A 22995-nucleotide genomic window follows, 5' to 3' on the forward strand; every position below is an offset into this window, starting at 1 on the left:
CTGCCTGAAAGTGACATTGGAACAGTCTCTGAGAAAGCATCCTCTGAGGGGTGGTCTAAATTCCCAGCGCAGCCATCCTGCTAGTCTTGCTAGAATGCAGCTCTGCAGAAACACTGATGGTGCCGCTGCCGATAAGCTGTCATCATTTGCTCAGGGGCCTCACTGGAGATGCCCGTAGTTCAAACTCACTTCCTCCTGGATGTTTTCCTGCTTTCAGACATGGCAATAGTAATTCTTCGGGACAGTCACGCACAGACTGCCTCAATCTCCTAAGCATGTCTCTTTATTATTTTTCTCATCTCCTTTTGTATGTTCTCTTGAAATTTCATAACTGCCACTCCGTAAAGCATATCTTCTAGCTAGCTATTTAAAACGTAAAACTGCAGTGTTGTGAGTATCAAGTATAAATTAATCAAATGCATCATGGGAAATCTTAAAAACATGTTGCATTGTAAACGGTATAACTAGTTATTTGTTTACAAGCACCAGCGATGTACCTTTAGAAATGAAGTTTATTATTTTTAAAGTGCCATTGACATTTATTAATAAGACCAGTGTCTTCCAATGTCTAATGTAGATTCTGGCACATTCATGAAAATACATCCTAAATTCAGTTTGGGGTAAGGCTAGCCGCTCTGTTAAGCACTATTCATGAGGGCAGGAAGTCAGGCATAGCTACATAGGCCAAAAACAGTAAAACAAGCCGATAATCCATTCAAAAGACAAGAGCCAAGTATACAGTGCACAAATGAATGACAGTGCGTGAATTCTGTCACGTTCACGACTTCACATGGTACTGTTTGATGAAACAGCTTACTCGAGTACCTGGCTTTCATTGTTACAATTCTTTGATAAAACACCTAAGCAGGTCTATTATTGCGTATAACCAATAAAAGCCTTTTTATACACAAAGTGTTAAGATATGCGGGAGCAAACACAGTAACCATATATAGGGTATTGGATATTCAACAGAGAGGGAAATGCTGGTGATAGGCTGGTGTGGGCAGCCTTGAGGGGCAACCAGGGAGCTGATGATCCAGTGACCCAGTGATAAGAGTGAAGAGAGTTGAATAATACAGCATATGGAAATCATATGATGGATCAAAAAAGGAAAGAAAAGAGAGAGTTTCTCCTAGCCAAAATAAAAGGAAAATTTCCATTATGTCAACAATTTAAACATAAGAATATTGCTCCTAGAATTTCTCCAGGTCTTGATTCATGGTTCTTTGTTGCTGATTTTATTTAAAAATCTAATGTTTGGCACATGAAAAAGGATGGGACAGGGGTATGGACTGAGGAAATCTTAGAAGCAAACAGCATGTGAAAATAATAAGTACCATTTGAGAAGCTATATGTAACAACAAAAAGCAGGAACTAAGTTCAACCATGGGAAAGTCTGTTAAAAGCTTCCTCCAAAATTGAGAGTAAGATGAATGAGCAGAACAGCGGCCGGTGGCTTTACTGTGGATTAAGTAGTTTCAACCAAACAAGATAGAGAGGAGTATGTTCTTAGCAGCCATAAAGTGCAAAAACTATTTTATGAAAATAATTTTGGTTGTATCCAGCTACTTATCAGGGGAAATAGTCATGTTAACATTTATAACACTAGGTCATCACACTGAAATCAAAATTCCTATGAATTTCCTCATGACTATTCCTCTTTATCTGCCGCACAAAGGTAAGGGGAAATATTCATCACAGTGAAGTCAATGAATCTGTAAATTGCTTTGCCTTTTAGTGCAGGAACTACAAGACTCTTGACTCTTGTATTTGTTAAACACAGCACAATATTCGCAGTTAGTTTTCTGATACCTATAACATGGATACAGTTAAAGATGGTGAAAAATAGACTAGAGCCAATGAAGTCCACTGTAATAGCTTTTTATTGCCTAAATATATTTTTGTACTTTGGTATTTCAGAGAGGACTATCACCCTAGGAAGCCCTTTGCTTAGGCAGACAATGGGGTCTGGGTGAAAATAATAACCGTGAACTGAACTCTGGAGACTGGGTTAATTTTCACACGACTCTCTACAGTATATTGATATTTCAATAAAAGAATTGCTGAGTTTAGATTTTCTCAACTGAATTCTGGAGTTGGTTTGTTACGATCAATTCTTCAAAAAAGAAAAAAACCCATCTTTATAGAGGTTTAATGCAGACTGACACCTGGAACACAGGAGTAGATCTTCACAGAACTTCTCATCCTCCTTGGGCTTCTATAACCAAGAAGAGAGCATCTCCAGTGGTAAAAATAAAACAAAATGCAAATTCATCATGGGCACAGTGGTTTTATATACAAATCAAACTGATTTTAAGCAAGAACATCTGTGCAAACAAGATTATAAAAGGTAATTTTAAGGCTACAAGGGAAGAGAAAATGTGTTGATTGGATTTTAAAATAGATGTGCTAAATGTGCACACCTACTGTAATGTGAGATGCGTGATATAATTTAATAAGTTTATTTAATGAAGATTTGCAGAAAAGCCCAACTAGAAAAGATAGTCTTTTTTTCCATTTTTTTCCCCTATATTGATGTTAAGGAATTTCGATAAGTGAAAAAATAAAAATGTTCATTTTTTAATTCACACCTTCACTTGAGAGCCCTCTCTGGGTCCAAGCACTGTACAAGAAGACACATTTTACTATGGCTTGACTCCTGTCCTACAGGAATTTACAATATAGTAAAGAGATATATAAGTAACTTCTTATATTTGGGGGAAATAGGAAGTCATGGGTTCTCTGAGAACACAGAGTAGGGATATCTAAATCATCCCAGCGAAATCCAGAAGGTTGTCCAGCTTAAACACTGGAGCTGAATTTTGAAAGAAAAGTTAAAGGTTATTAAATAAAGAAGATACAGGTGGATTCTAGAAGGAAGGGAGAGCATGTGCAAAGACATAGAGGTATGAAATAGCATAAATATCTGTGGGGAGCTGCAAGTGGCTGGGCTGCTCCCCTTTCTCTGAATGCTCTTTCTTCAGATGATACAGATATGCTCAGAGCAAATGTAAAGACAGAAACTTAGGGAATGGAGAGTCCAATCCAGGTGACACTGACATTTATGGGAGAGCAGAAAAGAAGCCAATGAAGGCAACAGAGAAGAAATAGCCAGAGAAGTAAGAAGATCATCAGAAGAGAGTAATATCACAGAAAGTAAGAGTACAGCAGGATTCCAAAAAGACGGAGCACCCTATAGTGTCATATGCCACCAAAAGTCCAAATAGGTAAGGATAGGAGGTCATAGATGAATTTAAAAAGTCAGAGGTCAGTGCTGGCCTTAAAAGAAAAGTCTCAGTGGAGTATTGGTGGTCAGGGTTAGATGTCAGGATATTGAGGAGTGAATGGTAAGAGAGAAATTGGAGACTTACGTTTGGGAGGTAATGGGATGAGTCAGTAGCTGGATAAGAGAAGAGACGTTTGGGTATGTTGACTTAATGTGGGGAACAACCAAAGAGAGGAAAAATAGTAAAGTACAAGAGAAAGACAGGATGATTAATGTGGCCAGTTCCTCCCAGATGCTAGAGGGGCCAGTAGGCAATGTCTAACTGGTTGGCAATGGCATGGGAGAAGGAATAGCTTTTTCACTTAAACAGGAAGAAGAGCCGAAAAGCAAAGGGCGGATGAAATACTTTTGCTGAGAACGGGGAAAAACGTGTTTTTCCAAACTTTAAATTCAACACATCAAACACACACACACTCACACACACACCAGACGAACTTCCTTGCTATCAGACCACAAATTCTGGGAGTTTCACTTTTATTCTTTTCTGCACACGTTGGCTTGATTGAATAAATAGGGATATTATCAGCCAATGTACATTTTGTAAGTTTTCTCTTCTTTTAAACAATAGTTTACTTTCATTAATTCTTTGAAATGCTCGCCTTTTTTTGGATGGCTCCTTGCTTTTCCTGTTTGTTCCAAGACATATTCAAACATAAAAGTAACACAATGGTCCTGTCACGGTGAAAACTAAAGGCTTACATTAAATTTTACCTCTTTAATATAAAAGTAGAACCACATTAAGTCTCCTGGGACTGTGTCAGCTGGATATACATTTCACCTGACAGTCCCCAACCCATCTGTGAATTCCTGAAGCACTTCTGCCTATAACTTTTATTCCTAGCAACTTTTCTGCTAGAAATGAGCAAATGAAAGCTCATTAATGACCTAAAATAAACAAATCAGCATAATTCAACACATAATTTGAAATACATTCATCTTTAATGCATACCAATAACATAGCGTAATATAATCATTGTAGACTAATGAAAATCAAATGAATTTTCATCAGTATTTACCAATTAAGATTTTTAAAGTATAAATGCAAGAAATTTTGATTAGTAAAGAAGGCTGTGCAACAAGGAACACTGAAAAACAGAAAAAAGTAAATATATTACAAAACTAGGTGACCATATCTTCCAGCGAGTCTTTAATAACATCTCCTATAGTTAAGAAATGCTCTCCACAGAAAATTCCAAGGTGGGGAGACATCTCTGTCAATAATACCTACCCCTTGCATCTCAACATTTTTGTCTTGGCAACATAACCTCTATGTAGAAGGTTCAACAAACAATGTTTTAGTTATTAACTAACAGATAAGCAAAATTCTATTTAGAAAACTGATAAAAACCCTCTCCCAAACGATCCCATGAACAATCAGGTCTCACTTTTCAGAGTTGCTTTGACTCACATCACGACAATTGGACTACAAAAACAAAAAACAAGCATAACACATATCTCAATATTTTCAATGACTATATTGTTGGTTCCTCTTTTAAAGTACATGAACTTTAAAGTAATTTAAACCATTTAGATCTAAATTCTCAACATCTACAGTGAAGAATGGAGCAAGTGCCTTCATGGGCACTTCTACACTGAAATTAAATGGATCTTTAGGTTGCACAATATTTGCAAGTCAGGTTACGGTGGATTTTCCTAAAATGCAAGTTACTTGTGCAACTTTAAGGGAGGGATCGTGAGCTATTTACCATCTCCTTGGGCCCACTGTGGGCTGCTCGTAGCCATTTTTATCCAGAGTTACCAATAGACATATGGAGTGTTACACATTTGGGGTTTGAATGGGCTTTTCTGAAGTTCCCAATAGCATTAGAGAGCCAAAACGCTAGTTAGTTGAATGACATCCTCCATCCAGCTCTACGAAGGCTTATGCGATGGGGGCCTGGTCAGCCAGATGGGGAAGGAAGTGGAGGAAATGAGGTTGGAGAAGTAAATAAGGCGCAGATTACCTATATGTGTGGCCTCCAATTTTAGGGAAAAAAATAATCTTAGCAGTTTTGTGAATTTTTAGGAAAGCTAACTCTGTATCTGATTCAATATAGCACAGCGAGCCAATAAATGGACTTCCTTTCCTTTCAAATTCTCCCTAAATGATATTGAAAATATAAACAAAAAGTAATGAAATCATAACAACCCTAAAAACAAGAAAAGAGGATAATGGGAGAGGGGAAATTTAATTATTTTCTGATGGGCAGAGTGCAGCTGAGATCACGTTTATAGAGAAACCAGGGTGGTAGTGGTGTAGGGCGTGGTCAGGTTAATGAAAGAGCTGGTCACAGAAGAGCTGAGCCTGCCTGCCTCCTTCTCTAATTGAAACCTTGAAAAACTGATTTTAAAACATAGTTAAATAATGGGCTTGGAGAAGCCCCTGATGGAGTATTTGGTCTGAATTAAAGAAGCCCACTATAACTTGCCTGGAACCTTTACCACGGACCCAGTAGGGAACATTAGAGGCACCACCACCCAAGAGAGGAACTCTTCCACACTCCATCTCCAGATAAAAGTCCTGTTTAGTTTGGCATTTGTGGGGTGATCTGAATCCAGCTGGCTAATCCTTCAACATGACTGCTAAAGGGAAACGTTCTGGCTAAGGGACCCATCTATTTGCACAGAGCCCAGTGTGAGCTCTCTCATGGAAAAGAAAAGACTTCTGAGGTCTTTTTGTTTTGTTTCATTTTTAAAAGAAAAGTGATAATGATTAAAAATTAAAAAAACACCTTGTACACCAGCTACTTAAACTAGTCCAAAGACCTTTGGCTGAGATGAACCGTTAGCTTTGGGTACTCCATTATTTGATAGAAAAAGAAATAGTGAGAAAGTGAAGACCGACTGAACACAGAGAAAGACTCGCACCAGAAAAAAAAAATAATGTAAGAAAGAAGAAACATTAAAACACAACTCTACTGAGTACCTTTAGAGATATTTAAGAGAATATTACTTCCATGAGACAAAAACCTACTAGAAAACACCATGTGAATCAGAGAAAATGAAAGATTTCAGGGAAATCAGCAAAATAGTTTTAAAATAAAAATAAAATGTCTAATAAACCAATTTGAATGCCAAATTAATGATCTCAAAAGTAGAGTAGAATGAATCATTGCTAAAACAGATCAAAATGATAAAGAAATGGAATATGACCCAAATATGAAGAGATTTAGAGTAAAAATAGAAAATCCAAAATATACTAATAGGATATAGTAAATGAGGAAACAAGAAACATGGGAGAAGAAATGATCATAGTAGTACTAAGAGGAAAAAAAATGCTAAACAAATAAAAAGCACAGATTAAACAGATCGATAAAAATCACTCCGTCAAGCATGGTGAGCAGAAAGAATACATGACCTGTACATCCTGATGATATTTTAGAATTCCAAGAGCAATGCAGAAATCAAAAAGCTTCCAGAGAATCAAAATGAGGTTGACAGCAAACTTTTCACTCGTGATTTTGATTGTAAGACGGTAATAAAACGAAATACTAAAGTTCTAAGGGAGAAGTCTCTAAACCTAAAATTCTATTTCCAGCTGTGTCAGGTGTATCATATGGGTCTCCTTAGATTCTTTAGAACCATTTTTAGCCATTGCATCTGTGTCAGACAATAGGCACGCCCACAGTAATCTAAGCTGAGACAGATCAGCCAGGCATGCCTAGAGTTTTGGCCTGCCCATCACTTGCAGACTTGAATAAATGCAACAGATCTGCTTTCCTCAGCAGCTGCCTAAGGCACTAGGTGATGGAACCCATAAATGTAGTTGAATGATCTCCTCTCAGGGCAAACTTTAACTAATAGGAGAAAGGAGACAGGAGGAAGAGCCTGAAGATAAAATTGTCCCCCTCTTTTCTTCCACTGATCCGTTTTGAGTCGCAGTTTGATGCACATGCAAAGACTTTGCTGCTAGTTATGATGCATGTGGATTTGCTTTCCAGTCCTCCTTCCTCATTCTTGCTGCCTGGGATTACATTTGCACTTAAGTCTTGCCTCAGGCTCTGTTTCCTGGGAAACCTGGTTTAAGACACAAGCCTATTAATCAAGTATGGCATCAAATAATTTTATATAAGAAAGCACTCATAGTTTTATGTCTTGCACTTCCTTTTTTTGGAGAATGCTCTTGAGGAAAACCTATGCCAAAACACTAATAGCAACAACAACAACAAAAAAAAAGAGACTATATTCAGGAAACAATAGGAATAACTGAAGTACAAAGAACAGAAATATCAATGCGTCAACTCTACTACATTCACAGAATGCATTTGATATCAATTATAATCGGAAGTCAGAGGAGTCCACGAAAAATGTCTTCAAGAAGAAAATATGTTTAGTTATACAAACATAGTTAATAATCTGGAAGATTTTAGTAATGAGAAGAAAGGCAGTTTAAAACTTGGAAATTAATAAAAATCTGTACATGATTTCAGCACTATGCAAACAGAACTGACATGATTTTGAATAACAGATGGGGTATATTTAAAAAGAATAGATTGGAACTTGATATTTAAAGATTGTTTTCAACTAGCACAATTTTAGCGTCATGTGTATGGTAAGGGAGTGTGTATGATAATACATTACATGCAGTTTACCATCCATTATTTTAGAAAGACCCAAGAGAAAAATCATAAAATAACGGATGATAGTCATAGAAAAGAAATCAAATATGAAGAGCTCTGAGAATATTAAAAAAAAAAAAAGGACACACTGACTGAGGTGAGAAAATACAAGCAAAGTATAGAGAAGTGCAGACTTGCCAGTTTTCTCATGACTTGTAGTAGGAACTTTAAGCAGAAACTAACAAGTTAATGTAACTAAAACTAAACTAATGAATCAATAAATTAAAGTATAAGCATATTACTTACATGTTTAAAGACAACACATGGAAGAATTAAAAATAGTAATATGACATGAATATCAGGAGTGAGGGGCCAACCCTGTGGCTGAGTGGTTAAAGTTCGCCACTCTCTGCTTCTGCAGCTCAGGTTTAGTTCCCAGGCATGGACCTCCACTGCTCATTGGCAGCCATGCTGTGGTGGTGACCCACATACAAAACAGGGGAAGATTGGCACAGATGTTAGCTCAGGGCTAATCTTCCTCAAGCAAAAAGAGGAGGATTGGCAACAGATGTTAGCTCTGGGAGAATCTTCCTCAGCAAAAAAATAAATAAATAAATCAGGAGTTTGAATGTGGGAAAAGAAATTGGTAAGTAGTGCAATTTGTCTAAGTTTCTCATTTATAAAAGTGGAGAACTAATATATACATCTTAAAATGATAAATCAATACACAGATGTGTAAATTTTTTGTTTACATTTATGGTGATAATTGAAAGAAGAATAAAACTGAAATTTTTAAAAATTGAAAAAACATTAGCAGTTTATCATCAAATAAATGAGAAATGTAATAGATATTAAAAGACATATTTGATAATTAATCTGAAGTTGGGAATACAAGTGAATAACCCAAAAATACTCCTCACTGGAAGGTCTCTAGTACCATCATCCTAGAAAACCAAGGGATTCGAAAAGAAGAGCATATATTGATGTATTGATGATAGTTATGAGAGGGGGAATGAAGAGCTCAGTTTCATCTTAGTGGGTTTTGTCATTTGGAGCTTGAAGTGTCTATGAGTATTTAGGTGAAAAAGCAATAAGCCTTATAATCCTGGAGCTCAGATCTTATCTTAAGATATACATTTGATGGTCATAGACTATTAGTGGAAATTAAAAGTCCTACTAATTACGGAGATCACTTTTAGTGAAAATGTGATGTAATCCAGATGGTCAAGTACAGAACCCCCAGAGACACCTACTTTGAATGTATAGGCACAAGAAGAAGATTCTACAGGCAAATAAAATTTGAAATAGTAATCAGGGAAGAAAACAGAGAGTCAGAAATCATTGGTTTCAAAACTTAGAGAGAGGAAAGAATTTTGAATAAGAAAGAGTAGTTAATGTCGCAGGGGGGTAAACTAAGAGAAAGAGTGGAAATATCTACTGATTTTGGCTTGTCATTGATGCTTTTATCATGAGGAGTGTCACAGGAATGACCAGATGTTCATGAATGCAAGACAAATGTGTGCTGAAGAAGTAAATGGGAAGCACTCAAAGAGCTTGATTTTAAGAACCAGAAATTAATAGAAATTATTATCTATTTATGTGCTGAGGGAAAAGAAGCTAGTCCTAACTGAGAAGGAGGACTTGAAGTTCCAGATGGGAAAAGGTGCTGAAACAAGGCCTGCAGGAGACCAGGAAGGTGACAATTGGCCCACACGTCTAAGAATCACCCTTGAATAATAGGGCAGCCTTCTTTTTCTCTGAGACTCATTGGAAAGAAGTATGGATAGTATTAAATTGATAATATTTTGTAGTTTTGTATTTGAAAGAGTTTTTCCCTAATAGCTTAAATCTCCTTAATGTTATTGAAGATAAGAGCAAGTGCTAAGCCCTAGGGAAGAAGATTGCGGACAGCAATGATTGAATAATTTGGTGATGGAAAATGATGAACATTTTGAATGATGCCTCTGAAAAATGGGAGGTGAAACTGCCCAATGTCAGGTCTGGAGAGTTCAGAGGAAATGAAGACCCAGCTGGGACTCCAGCTCCCATACTGCTAGCGACGATTTGATAGATCATGAAATTTTGTCCTATAGACTTCTGCAGTTCAGCTGTAGTAGTGGGGAAGACGGATGGTTGGATTGTTCTAGACCTTGACTTTGCAGGACTAATGTGGGATCAAGGAGGAAAGAGAGTCAAGGATACAGGCAGTAAAGTGGTTATCTGAATGCATTGAAGGTTCTAATTTGAAGATGGATGGAAGTCAAGAGAGAAACATTGATAGATTGAGAGAAAAATAGAGTTTAAGGACTTAAGATCATCTTTAGGCCAAAGAGGTGCAGTGATACCAAGGAATTGATGGATAAAAAATTCTTGTGAAAGAATGGAATATATAGCATTTAATGTTTCAGAGGGAGAATGTTTCCAGATGGTGATTATGTTGAAGAAACAGTCATGAGAATGCATAACAGGAATTGAATGGAGATTAACTGAGTTAGTATTTGAAAGTGAAAGATTATGAGATGGCTGTGTTGGACGTGTTTTCTACCAAAATGTTGAAAGCTCCAAAGATTTAAGTAAAATGATATATGTGAACTTTCTTGATACACAATAGGTCTGCAAGGAATAATCTCCTGAATATGACAAAAAGACTTTCAAGTGTCAAATTGTCACAGATATTAAATATTGTAGGAATACACATTAGTTGCTATGGATTGAATGTTTGTGTCCCTCTAGCATTCATATGTTGAAAACCTAATGCTCAAGGTGATGGTATTAGGTGGTGGGGCCTTTGGAGGTGACTAGCTCATCAGGGTGGAGCCCTCATGAATGGGAATAGTGCCCTTATAAAAGAGAAACCAGAGAGCTCCCTAGTGCCTTCAGGTACATGGAGACACAACGAGAACTCAGCAATCTGCAACTTGGAAAAGGGCCTTCACAAGAGCCTGACTGTGCTGGACCCTGATTTGGGGCTTTCAGCCTCTCTCCAGAACTGTGGGGAAAACATTTCTGTTATTTATAAGCCACCCAGAGAGTCATATTTTGTTATAGCAGCCTGAAGGGACTAAGATACTAATCTCAAATATTCTAATACCAATTAAAAAGAAAAAGTATAAAAATGAGAGGAAACATCTGTGTCTACTGTTTCAAATTGGAGTGGAAAGAACAAATATTTCAAAACTTTAATTGGAGGAATGAACATTTTTCCTAATGATTTGATTTATGAGGGCCGAGTGGTTAAATTCACACGCTCCGCTTTGGTGGCCCAGGGTTTTGCCGGTTCGGATCCTGGGTTGGACATGACACCACTCATCAAGCCATGCTTAGGTCACATCTCACATGGCAGAGCCAAGTGGACCTACAGATAGATTATAGAACTGTGCACTGGAGGCCTTTAAGGAGAAGAAGAAGAAAAAAAAAACAAAAAAAGAAGATTGGCAACAGATGTTAGCTCAGGTGCCAATCTTTAAAAAACAAAAAAGATTAATTTATTCAAAAATTCTACAGATTGGTGTTTCCCAGATTTCCCTCCCCAAGTTTCATACCTATTTTAAGCATATAGGAGTAATTTTAATTACATTTCTAATTCTACCTGAAGCAGAGTTTGGTTCAAGTCATATTGGCTATATTATGATTATATTGTATCTTTTCAATAAAATTGAAATATGTTTTGCTAATTTTTTCATTCAGAGATATTCTAGGAAGATTGAAAAATTACTTTAAAAAATTGCGAAGAAAATTTTATAAATCAAAGGGAACTCTATGTGCATCCTTTTCCAGCATACAATCCTTACGTTTTACATCTTTTCCAACACCTCTTAAAGCCATTTTTCAATCGTGTATGCTGATCATTAAAATATGTGTTACATTCTAATAACCATCCTTTGAATTTTTCAAGTCAGAGGAATAGAATATTAAAATTAAAAGTTATATTGCAGATGACAACATGTATTGCTATGAAAGTTGTCTTTTTTTATTCAAGCTTATAATTATTTGACTTTTACCAGTTAAATGACTGTCGAGAAAACGGAGTGGAAGACTGAAAATTATCTGATACATTTATACTGCTTAAACAACAAACAATTCACCGCATTCAGAAGAAAATTACACCTGTCTTCTTAATGGCATACTGGGTCCATGAATTATTCAGATGATGGGCTTGACGCTGTCATTGAATGGCCACAGCCTACATTGGAAGTTTTCAGATAGAGCCATAGGGGGTAAGGGTTCATATTCAATGAGGATACTATTATTAACAAGGTAGCATTCACCTTTCAACTTGTTGCATTCCTTCTTCTCACTTTGACACATAAATTCATCACACCTTCCTTTATTTGTTAGATTGTGAGAAATTCAGTCCCAAGGACAATTTTTCAAATGTTATCAGTGATTGAAAACAAGTGGTTACAATGAAAGTGGATTTGCAATCTTCAGTCTAGCATTTACAGCTCTGAATGCTATAATTATGAAACCATCCATGTGTGTGCTTTCATAACGTATTATGACAGAAGATTACATTCCACGTAAAGATTATTCCCCAGTATGGTGGTTTAAAATATGACTTTTCTCCTTTTTCTCTCCACGATATTCCAAATTAGAGTTTGGCCAAAAAGAAGCCAATGAAGACTTTTAAAAAAAATCTTCATTCACTGAAAGTAGCTTGTTAGCATTTTCATTGCTACTAGTGTATTGCTTCATAAGTTTCCCCATTTACAAAGATGTTTACTACGGGGTAGATAGGAGGTGTGGTAGTAAGATAAGAGTCAACACTCCTATGTGAATCACATATTCATGATGCACTCATGATATGTAAGCTACTATAAAGGAAAAAGTTGTGTTATTGGGCCCTTTACCCACCTGACACTTTAAGACAGGACATTTTTTTTTTTAATTATCCCATTTCAAATCTTTAATCCAGGAACAAGCATTGCCAAATGGAAAGTGTAGGAGGACAAGATTAGGGTGGTTAGAGAACTGTCATTTCAGATGCATGTCGTGGAGGAGAGAGTGGCTGGGTGTGTGACTTCTTTCTCATTGAACTTTCACAAGCAATGATCATTTACTGTCCTTTTTTTCACTAGTAAGTTTAAAAGGGGAATTCAAAGACAAAATTAATCATGAAACCATCTGGTATAGAGTGGATGAATTCTCAGGCAGGTTTTTGAATTCCCATGTACCCAAATACTGGAAAATAATGTATATTTTTGGTGTTCCTCCCCTTTAAAAAAAATCTGATAAAATGCTCTGGGGCAGAACAAGGAGCCAAATAATTTAAAAGAGAGAGAGAAAAAGAAACTACATATTTCACTGACTAATGTTTCTGTGTGCTAGATTTTCGTGGCACAGATTTAGAATATTCTCTTTTAAAATTCATCTTTTTTCTACATTTTTACCTTGAGAATTTTCCAATTTTGTTAAAGAGGATGTATGTACAATCCCTACATGTCTGTGTGGGGTTTGACATTGTTTTTCACTATCCCTTGCACTAGTACATATTTTAACTGCTTCCAAACTCATATTAATAAACGAATGAACCATGTGGTCAAATTGAAAGAACTCCAGAACTGAAGAAAGAAAACTTGGGTTAGAATCTCATCTCCACAATTGGGAAAACCCACCTTTTCCCCTTTTCCACCAGGAACACTCGCTCCAGATTCTCCCAAGCACTCTTAGTCTTCTCTCTTCTCCCAGTTTCCCTCATAAGGTCATCACATGTGCGAACCCAGCATCCTGAGTGTCCCCGGGTGGGCTGTGCCATCTGGTGTCATTAAGAAAGAGGAAGCGCTGTTCATCCGGGAGTGTAATCAGACACTTTATGCTGCTGCAGCTGTCATCCCAGCACTGTGGCTTCCTGCCATCATGGCTTCAGGGGCTAACTTTGACTTTGGGAGGCTTCCCTGGAAGAGGACGGCGCCTTGCTCACACATCTCCACCGCCTTGCTCTGGACAGCTGGTTTCGACACTTGGCAGATGGATACAGGTTGTGATGAAATCTAAGCAATTGACCATTATTTCTCAGTTTGAGGGACTATGGTTCTTTAAGTTTTTGAAACCTCAGTAAAACTGTTTGATCTTCTTGTTCGTAACGTAGCTCAGTCATCAATGAATCACAGAGTTGCTAAGGTTCATGGTGTATGTTGGCCAGACCTCACATCAAAACTTCAGTTCTCTGCCATTCCCCTGGGACCCATGGACTCCAAAGTCAGCTTGAGTTTGGGAGTGACTCTGTTATCTAAGGAGGGCCTAGGGACTTGGGAAGACTCATAATCCCTTGATTCCAAGGCCTTCTCAAGTGTACAGAATCAGGGCAGAGAACAGGCATGGGAGAGGTGCTTAGGGAAAACAGATTTACAATTCCTACCACCTGGGCAGCAGTGGACACAATCTGGTTCCGAAGGTGCAGAGCGAGCGCTTCTGTGATGAATCCTCTTCTCACCAGATGATACAAGGTTTAGAAGATATGACAATTTCTTTGCCAAAATAATTTGTTAACAATGAAAATTTTACAGAGCATTTTGCTTATGATCGATTAAGAGATTGTAACCTCTTTTCCACGACCTCACTTTAAATAACATACAAGTGCTGAATATCATCCAGTCTCAGAACCCTGTGGAGTAATGGGACCTGTTCAAAGGCTCTCAAGCCCCATGTGGCTCTGCATAAGCTCTTCAAGTCCTCTTATTTCCGTACAAGAATACTGGATTATTCTAGACTCCATGAGGATGACGCAATTGTATAGGCCTTAGAGGGGAGCAGTGATTGCACATGAGGCCACAGAATCACATGACACAGACGCCTCATGATAGATGAGTAGACTGTCCCAATTCCAGAATTATAGATACTGCTAAGAAAAAATAAGAAATATGTATCTGAGCATGGGTGCCTCTTTATGTATAATGCTTTTATACTTTGTGAATACCAGTTGTTTTATTTGTTGTTTATAGACAGCCAACAGAGGTATGTAATCTGAATAACAAAAAAAATGTTAAATTGCTTTATCCATTAGGCAAATATGTGGATTTTGTTGATTAGGTATATGATACAATAGGTAATCTTTCACTTTTGGACTCTACTTAAATAAAACTCAGTTTATGTGACAAGTAAGACAGTTGATATTTCCTTTTTTTCACTTTTTAGTCTGTGAAACAATTAACAAGAAGTGATAATTTATTTTACAAATCTAATTCTTGGCTATGTGATCTAAGGAAGTAGAATAATTTCCTTAAACTGAATGATGAAGTAATTGAAAACAAATTTAAATCTTTTTCACTAAAACTGGGCACTGAAAGAAGAAAATCAGAAATGAAAACATTTTAGAATTCCTAATGTTTTTGATAAGTTTCAAGCCACACTGCATGGACTGTTTCTCTGGAGCTGTCGGCTGCTCAGCTGCACAAAAGATTTTACCTCTTTGTCTTTCAACCTAAAGATGGCTTTACAACCAGAACCAATTACGTAGGTCCTCTTGAACCAAAACACCCAAAATATAGTTCTAGAGAATTTGAACCTTATAAGCTATACGTTCAAATTTTCTGTCCTACCTATGGATATAAACAGCACTTTTATATAAAACTAAAGCCTTTTCTTCTTGCACTTATATTTTGCCCCTCTCATTTGGCACTCAAAAGTGACCTTTCTCTGGTAGTCAACCTTCTAGATGGGTAGGTAGAATATCCGCTCCTTGCAATGTTTTGGGAACACAGATATATTTTATTCTTTTAGTTTTCTCTATAGCAGAGTATACAGCAAGCAATCAATCAGATTATTTTTAATTTAATAATTAAGATGTACATGGTCGGTTAAAGGATGACTTGCTAAATGGAGATTGGTGTTCATTTGGATCCCCACATATTAATCAAAAATTTTCAAGTCATAGAAAACTAGTGGCAACAGCTTAAGCAAGACAAACAAGTGGATAAAATTAAAAGATGCAATTTTTAAAAATTATAAGGCTACAGGTGTGTCTCCTGGAACATAGGCACAGAAATGCAGCCCAGCTTCTTAGCAGGAATGGAAGACTAGCATCAGGAGGATAGATGCTATTTTTTTCTTTACTTTTCATCTTTCTCTCTCATCTTTTATTTTCCTGTCTTGCCAGAAAACAAGTTGCTTTGATTCTCATTCCTCACGACGAGCAGAAGATAATCGCTCCACTGTTTTCAATTTACTTCTTTCAAGAAGCAAGTCCAGGGTAAACTAGAATACCTGAGCTCAGTTTAAAATTCCCAGAAGGAATCTGAGTGGCCTGCTTCAATCGAAGATTCAACCTTGGAACCAAGTGGGAGGCGTATTCACGGTACAAAGTGCACCTGTGCTCCAGAAGGACAAAGGGAATTGGGCCACCCCTCCCTCCTCAAGTTCCCTATTACTAAAGAGCCAAACACAGTTCCAGAGGTCCAAGCATTTTATCAGATAGAAAGGTGGCAAATTCATGCCCAAATTCACATGAAGCTGCTAATATTAACTTGACTTTCTCTGTTTGATCTAAGTAGAATGGCAAGCATCTCCAGTAAAAGATAGACGTTAGCATTCCGGTCAGAGTCATTTTTCAAACACATGGAACCACCAATGGAAGCTTCGTATCATCAATCATTTCACGTATCATTTTTTAAAATCAAAATTTCAGTCACTTAAATTTAATTTAGCTTAAATTAAAATATAGACTTTTTTCACTTTACTGTCTACTGAATCACTGACAGAAAAGGTATATAGAAATCCGTAAGAGCAGTTCCGATAGTAGGAAATTTAAACAATTTTCCCTTTATAACTCCATTGTAAGTTCGTTAATTCTTGTGACAATTCATTGCACCTCAAATATGTGCCGGGCACAGTTTTGGGGACTCAAAGTTTAAAAATGAACAGAACAAAGATCCCCTCTACATGAAGTTTACATTGCAGTAGAGGATGATCAAAGTAAAAAGACGTAAAGAAATTGAATACGTTAGTTGATGATAAGCACTATGAAGAAGCATAAAGCAGTTTAGGGATTGAGGGCAAGAACGTGGATGAGGTGCTGTTGATACGGTTAGGAACAATCTCTCTGAAAAGGAGGCCTCTGAGCAGAGAGCTGAAGGATGCCAGTGGTGTCAAACAGATCTTGGTAACAGCAGGGACAAAGGCACTAAGACAGGACAGATTTTGTTGATGAGAGGAACCGAGACCAATTTGTGGGAGTCCATTGAGTGGAGGGAGGGAAGAGCTGAAGGAGATGAGGGTTGAGAGTGAGAACAGGAAGGGGGGCAGGCTCAGAGCTTTATAGTGTATGGAAAGTACTCTGGATTTTATTACGTGTGTGACAAGAAGCCATTAGAAAACTTTGAGCAGAGAAGTTTACACTATAGCCACTGCTTGTACAACAGCCTTATGTGGGGCTAGACTGAGTGATGAGCACTCGGTTAGGTCCTTGCACCACTGAGACAGCGCGAGTAAGAGATGCTGATGGTTGGGGAAGGCTGGAAGTAGTGAAGGTTACTAGAAGTTGTTAGATTCAGACCACAAATAGATCTGATCGATTTGGTGTGAGATATGAGAGAAAGAGAGGACAAACGGATAGAACCTTGGTTCTTGAGCAAGGTTTTATCTTGAGCAACTAATAAAATCGAAATTTTATTTACTGAGATGAAACAAAGTGGGCAAAGAGCAGGTTTTGAAGAAAGTGGAGAAACGTGTCAGATTGTAAGTGGCACTTAGATTTGTAAGCAAGTATGCATGTGCCTACTAACTTGCTCTGAAAGAGAACTATCTGCGTTTGCAATGAAAGTTTGTAGAAAACAACAGTGCTTCAATACTATAAATAGCAATTAGCATGAATAGCTTTCAGAAAAATAAATTAAGAAAACGTTTTTTCTTTAAGATTTAAAATGTTATCTGTAATGTCACCGCTTCAGATGAAGTAGGTTTATGCAGACCGTGAGGAATGTAGTGGTTTTTACCACATTTGGGAACCTAATACTAACTTTTTAAAAGTTATTTGTCTTATTTTACCTCCTGGACTCCATAAATAATTCTTTCTCCATTGGGGCAGCTGCATTTTCACATTGCCTTCTTGTGTTAAAAGACGTCTCCTCGAGAGGGACCCCAGCCTCCCTTTGCTGTTTCCCAGGCTTTACACTCAAGTGCTTCTAGAGGTCCGGCTGGTGACGCCTGTCCCCAGGAGCAGGGGAGGATTCAGGTAGCCAGGAGAGAGTGCTGGGATGTCGAGCAGACTCTAGGCAGGTAACGGATGTAGCTACTATTCGGTTTTAGCCAATTGTTGCCATTTAGGGAAGGAGAGGACATATTGGGGGGGGGGGGCGCATACATCACCCCAGAATGCACGATTTGGGCATGTGAATTATTTCAAGCTGAAGACATTTGGGGCCCAACAGACCCAGAAGAGCTTTTTACCTCCCCCTTAACTGTATCAAAGAATTTAGATAAGGGGCCTGTACCTGGAAAAGAGCTCTTACCAGAGATTGCTTTTTATATCAGAAAGACTTATCTTCATGGCAGCGCAAAAAATTGTTTACCAGACATTTGCTCTTCTCATCTCCCTGTGCATTGTCTTCCTCCACCTCAGAGCCCCACACCCCTGCCCCCTTCTCCTTAGCTCCGGATGGTATATAAGCCTCGATTACCTAACTGCTGAGGAGTCTCCTATTTTTATGGGGCTCCCATATGTACAAAATTCATCTCCTGTTAATCTGCCTTATGTCACTTTAATATAAGATCAGTCAAAGGACCTAGATAGGAAGATGGCAGAAGTTTTCTGCCCCTGCAATAGCCAATCCTTCTTATTTTACAAGAGAAAATAAATCTATATTTTTAAAGAAAAGATACAAAATGTCTCAATATTTAAATGTTAGCTGCATTTTTAGGGCTGGCCTGGTGGCATAGTGGTTAAGTTCACCTTCCGCTTCAGTGGCCCAGGGTTCACCAGTTCGGATCCTGAGTGGGGACCTACACACAGCTCACCAAGCCATGCTGTGGCAGCATCCCACATAGAAGAACTAGAAGGACTCACAACTAGGATATACAACTATGTACTGGGGCTTTGTGGAGGGAAAAAAGAGAGGAAGATTGGCAACAGGTGTTAGCTCAAGGCCAATCTTCCTCACCAAAAAGCATACCTTAAAAAATAAATAATTGGATGAATGAATGAATGAATAAATAAATAATGTCAGCTGACTTTTAAAGACACTGTAAGATCTAAACCAAACACACTAAATTTCTTCTGTAAGCAGTTTGTAGCATTTACCGGTCAATTGGTGGCCCGACTCCCTCACAGAATGTTGATGCCTTCAATGCTATCAATATGCATTGAACATTAGCAAAAAACTTCCTGATTAAACCCATTCTCATTAATAGTTAGGTGGTTTACCCCTAGAGGAGAAACTGTACCTAAAAATCCCAGGATTATAATGAAAGGGAGGAAATACATAACCAATACAGTTAACATTCATTGAACGATTTTATGTGTCAAGTAGCACCATGCTAATTGTATCCATTATCTCTTATAATCTTTAAGATTAATGAACCTAAAAATTAAATGGCTTTCCCAAGGATATATGGCTAGTGAATAGTAGGGCTGGGCTTTGAATAAAATTAGTCTAATTCCAAACCCCAGATGAGTAACTATTACGCAATACTGCTTCAGAGATTTAAGATATCCAGTTTTCATAGTGTTTGGGCCAAGTTATTTCTTCTAACACGTTCTCTATTTTGAATTTGACAAAGATAATTTTATGATAAGATTGTGTACTGTTTTCTGGACAATGCCTTTGCCCAGCTCTAACCCCTTCTAGTAAGATACTGAGGAGTTGCTTTGCTATAACCAAAGGCTAAATTGGTGGGGTGGGGGTGCCTTTAAATCTGGGAAGGGCTTGAAGGGGCTTCAGAACCAGCTGCTTTGCTTTAGAGACTTCCAAATGGCCATCTTACTTCAACACCCTTCAACATCTGTGACTTCATTAGAGTTAGGGTCCTAAATGAATGGGCCTTTCTTATTTCCTCTTTCTTCCTTGTAGGTAATAATACTAAAGACCAATTTCTTCAGGAATTGATGTTACTTGATTTTGTTTACAGATAAGTACTTCTGTTCTCACTCAGCTGTTGAACTTTGGCTTTTCCAGGCAAGTGAAATGTGGAATCAAAATTTGAAATTTTCCCTTAGATAGGAACATATTCTTCCATACAAATTTTTGTAATCGTTTTGACGTGTCATTATAAAATGGTACCTATCACATATATGTATGTTCGAAAGAATAGTTCCAATTTTTAAAAAGCATAGATGTGTACCCACTGGCCAGCTTGAGCAGTGGAGATCATGAATGCCTAGAATCCCCACGTGTGCTTAAATAATATCCTTCTTCTCTCCCAGTTACCACCGGCTCATCCCCGAAGAGGTAACCACTATACTGACCTTTATGTTAATCACTCCCTTACTCTACAGATTTACGTTCTATGTAGATCTAAATTGTATATTATCTACTTTTGCCTATTTTTGAAATTTATACAATGAAATTATGTTGCATACATTCACCTATGACTTGCCTTTTACTCCATATTAGTTTTGAAGATTTAACCACCTTGATGCAAGTGGTTGTACTCCATTCACCTTCAGTGCTTTATAATATTCCATTGTATGGCTCTGTGGATCCATTGTGTTCTGGATGGACTCTGGTTATTTCCATTATTTTGCTATTGTGAACAATGTTGCTATCAACACACACACACATATTTATATGTATGTATATGTGTGTATATATCCTGAGCTCATGTGCAAGTGTAACCATCATAGATCAGTTCAAACTGGCCCAATCATATCAATAACACAATGTCAAAGTTATCTTGCAGGGGCCACAAGCCAAAACTGCAAGTCACGTAACTGGAGCATGCACGGGAGAGGAAATTTTGACCTGAAATAACACTGGGAACCAAAGTTTCTCTCCCATTTCCCCACAGAACTAAAGGACCAGAACATGACTGGAACCTGAAAGCCTGACCCTTCTCAGAATCGTGGAGCCCAATGTCCAGAAGACCCAGTGTTAAAGCCCCTTTTCATGCTTTACCATAAATGGTCTTGTTTAAAGTCCTTCCAATCAAAATCTGTCCTGCCAGTGCTTCTGCATACCAGTCTGCACTCCCTAATCCTTTAAATTTTACCCCAAAACTTGAATCAGGAAGACAGACTGAGATCCCTGCCTCCTGTCTCCTTGTCAGTTGACCTCGCAATAAAGCCTTTTCTTTTCTCAAAAGCCAGTGCCATAGTATTGGCTTCTATGCACACTGGGCATCGAGCCCTCACTTGATAACACAAGAATTTCTCTAGCTTATAGAATTTTCAACTTTTCTAGGTAATGACATTCACACAGTGGATAGGCCAACTTACACTCCTGCCAGCCATGGATAAGATATTCTTTGCTCTGTATTTTCATCAACATTAGATATTTGCCAATTTAGTGGGTGTGAAATAATGTTTTCTTTTGGTGTGAGATTTTCCTCTGGTTAATAAGACAGTTGAAGAGAGGTTTAAAAATATCCATCGAGAACCACTTTCTTCTGCCTGAATTGTATGGTTTAGAATTTGCTTTAGCAAGGGTTTGTTACTATTAAAAAGCATTTCATTTTTATTTATTTGAAAATATCTTTACACTCATTATTGAAAAATGATTGCACTGTGTATAGAATCCTAGGTTGAAATTATTTTCACTCAATATATTTAAGAAGGTATTCCACTGTTTCAGTCTTCCCTTTTTGCTATTTTCAAGTCACTGCTTAGTTTAAGGCTGTTTCTTTGCCCATGGTCCATTCTTATTTCTGTTCTTCATAAGATAGTGCACTCTATGTTTTTTAAAGGATTTCTTAAATTCTTTTTTTTTTTTTTGCTGGAAAAGATCAGCCCTAAGCCAACATCTGTCACAAATCCCCCTCTCTTCTATTCCCCGCCCCCAAAGCCCCTGTATATAGTTGCATATCCTAGTTGTAAGCCCTAGTTCTTCTATGTGAGCTGCTGCCACAGCATGGCTAGTGACAGATGAGTGGTGTGGTTCTGCACCTCGGAACCAAAGCAGAGCATGCCAAACTTTAACCACTAGGTGATCAGAGCTGGCTCTCTCTCTTTTTTTTTTCTTTTCCTGCTTTATTTCCCAAAACCCCCCAGGTACATAGTTGTATATCTTAGTTGTAGGTCCTTCTAGTTGTGGGATGTGGGATGCCACCTCAACATGGCCTGACAAGCCATGTCCGCGCCCAGGATCCGAACCCTGGGCCGCTGCAGTGGAGCGCGTGAACTTAACCACTCGGCCACGGAGCCGGCCCTCTATTTTTTTTGATGTACATTTTTATTAAGATGCATATGATGTGCATTCATTTTTATTTATACTGACTGTATTTTCTGAGCTTTCTGAATTTGAATTTGCTATCAAAAATTCTGAAAATTTCTGTGCCAAAGATCTTTGAATATTCTATTCTAAGTTCTATGATTCAATTCTAGAACTTCAATTATTCACACATCAGAATTTATTAATCTATATTCGTGTTTCCTAACCTTTACTTTGGTCAAAAATATTTTCTATTTCTTTTCTCCCTCTGCTGCATTGTGAAGAATGTTTTGCATCTGTTGTCTTATTTACTGCATCATCTGTTGGTTAACATATTCACTGTGTTTTAATTGCAATGATTATTTTATTTATTTATTTATTTATTTATTTTAAAGATTGGCACCTGAGCTAACATCTGTTGCCAATCTTCTTTTCTTTTTTTTCTTTTACTTCACCCCAGAGCCCCCTAGTACGTAATTGTATATTCTAATTGTAGCTCCTTCTGGTTGTGCTGTGTGGGACGCTGCCTCAGCATGGCCTGATGAGCAGTGCTAGGTCGGCATCCAGGATCTGAACTGGTGAAACCCTGGGCCACCAAAGCGGAGTGTGGAACTTCGCCATTCAGCCATAGGGCTGGCCCTGCAATGACTATTTTAAAAAATTATTTTGAAATTTTTATTTAGTTCTTTTTCAAATCTCTTTCCCCGTCCACTTAGCTCTCAGATCATGGTCTGAAGTAGATTAAGGCAACCTAGGCACAGCAGGTGAAAATTTACAAACTCACTCGCAGGACTCTCAGACTGAATGCCTCGAGAGACAGAGGTGTCCTGCTTGCCTAGTCCTAACCCTGACC

The sequence above is a fragment of the Equus przewalskii genome, chromosome 9 (assembly GCF_037783145.1).
Source record: "Equus przewalskii isolate Varuska chromosome 9, EquPr2, whole genome shotgun sequence".
In the NCBI taxonomy this organism is placed as follows: Eukaryota; Metazoa; Chordata; class Mammalia; order Perissodactyla; family Equidae; genus Equus; species Equus przewalskii.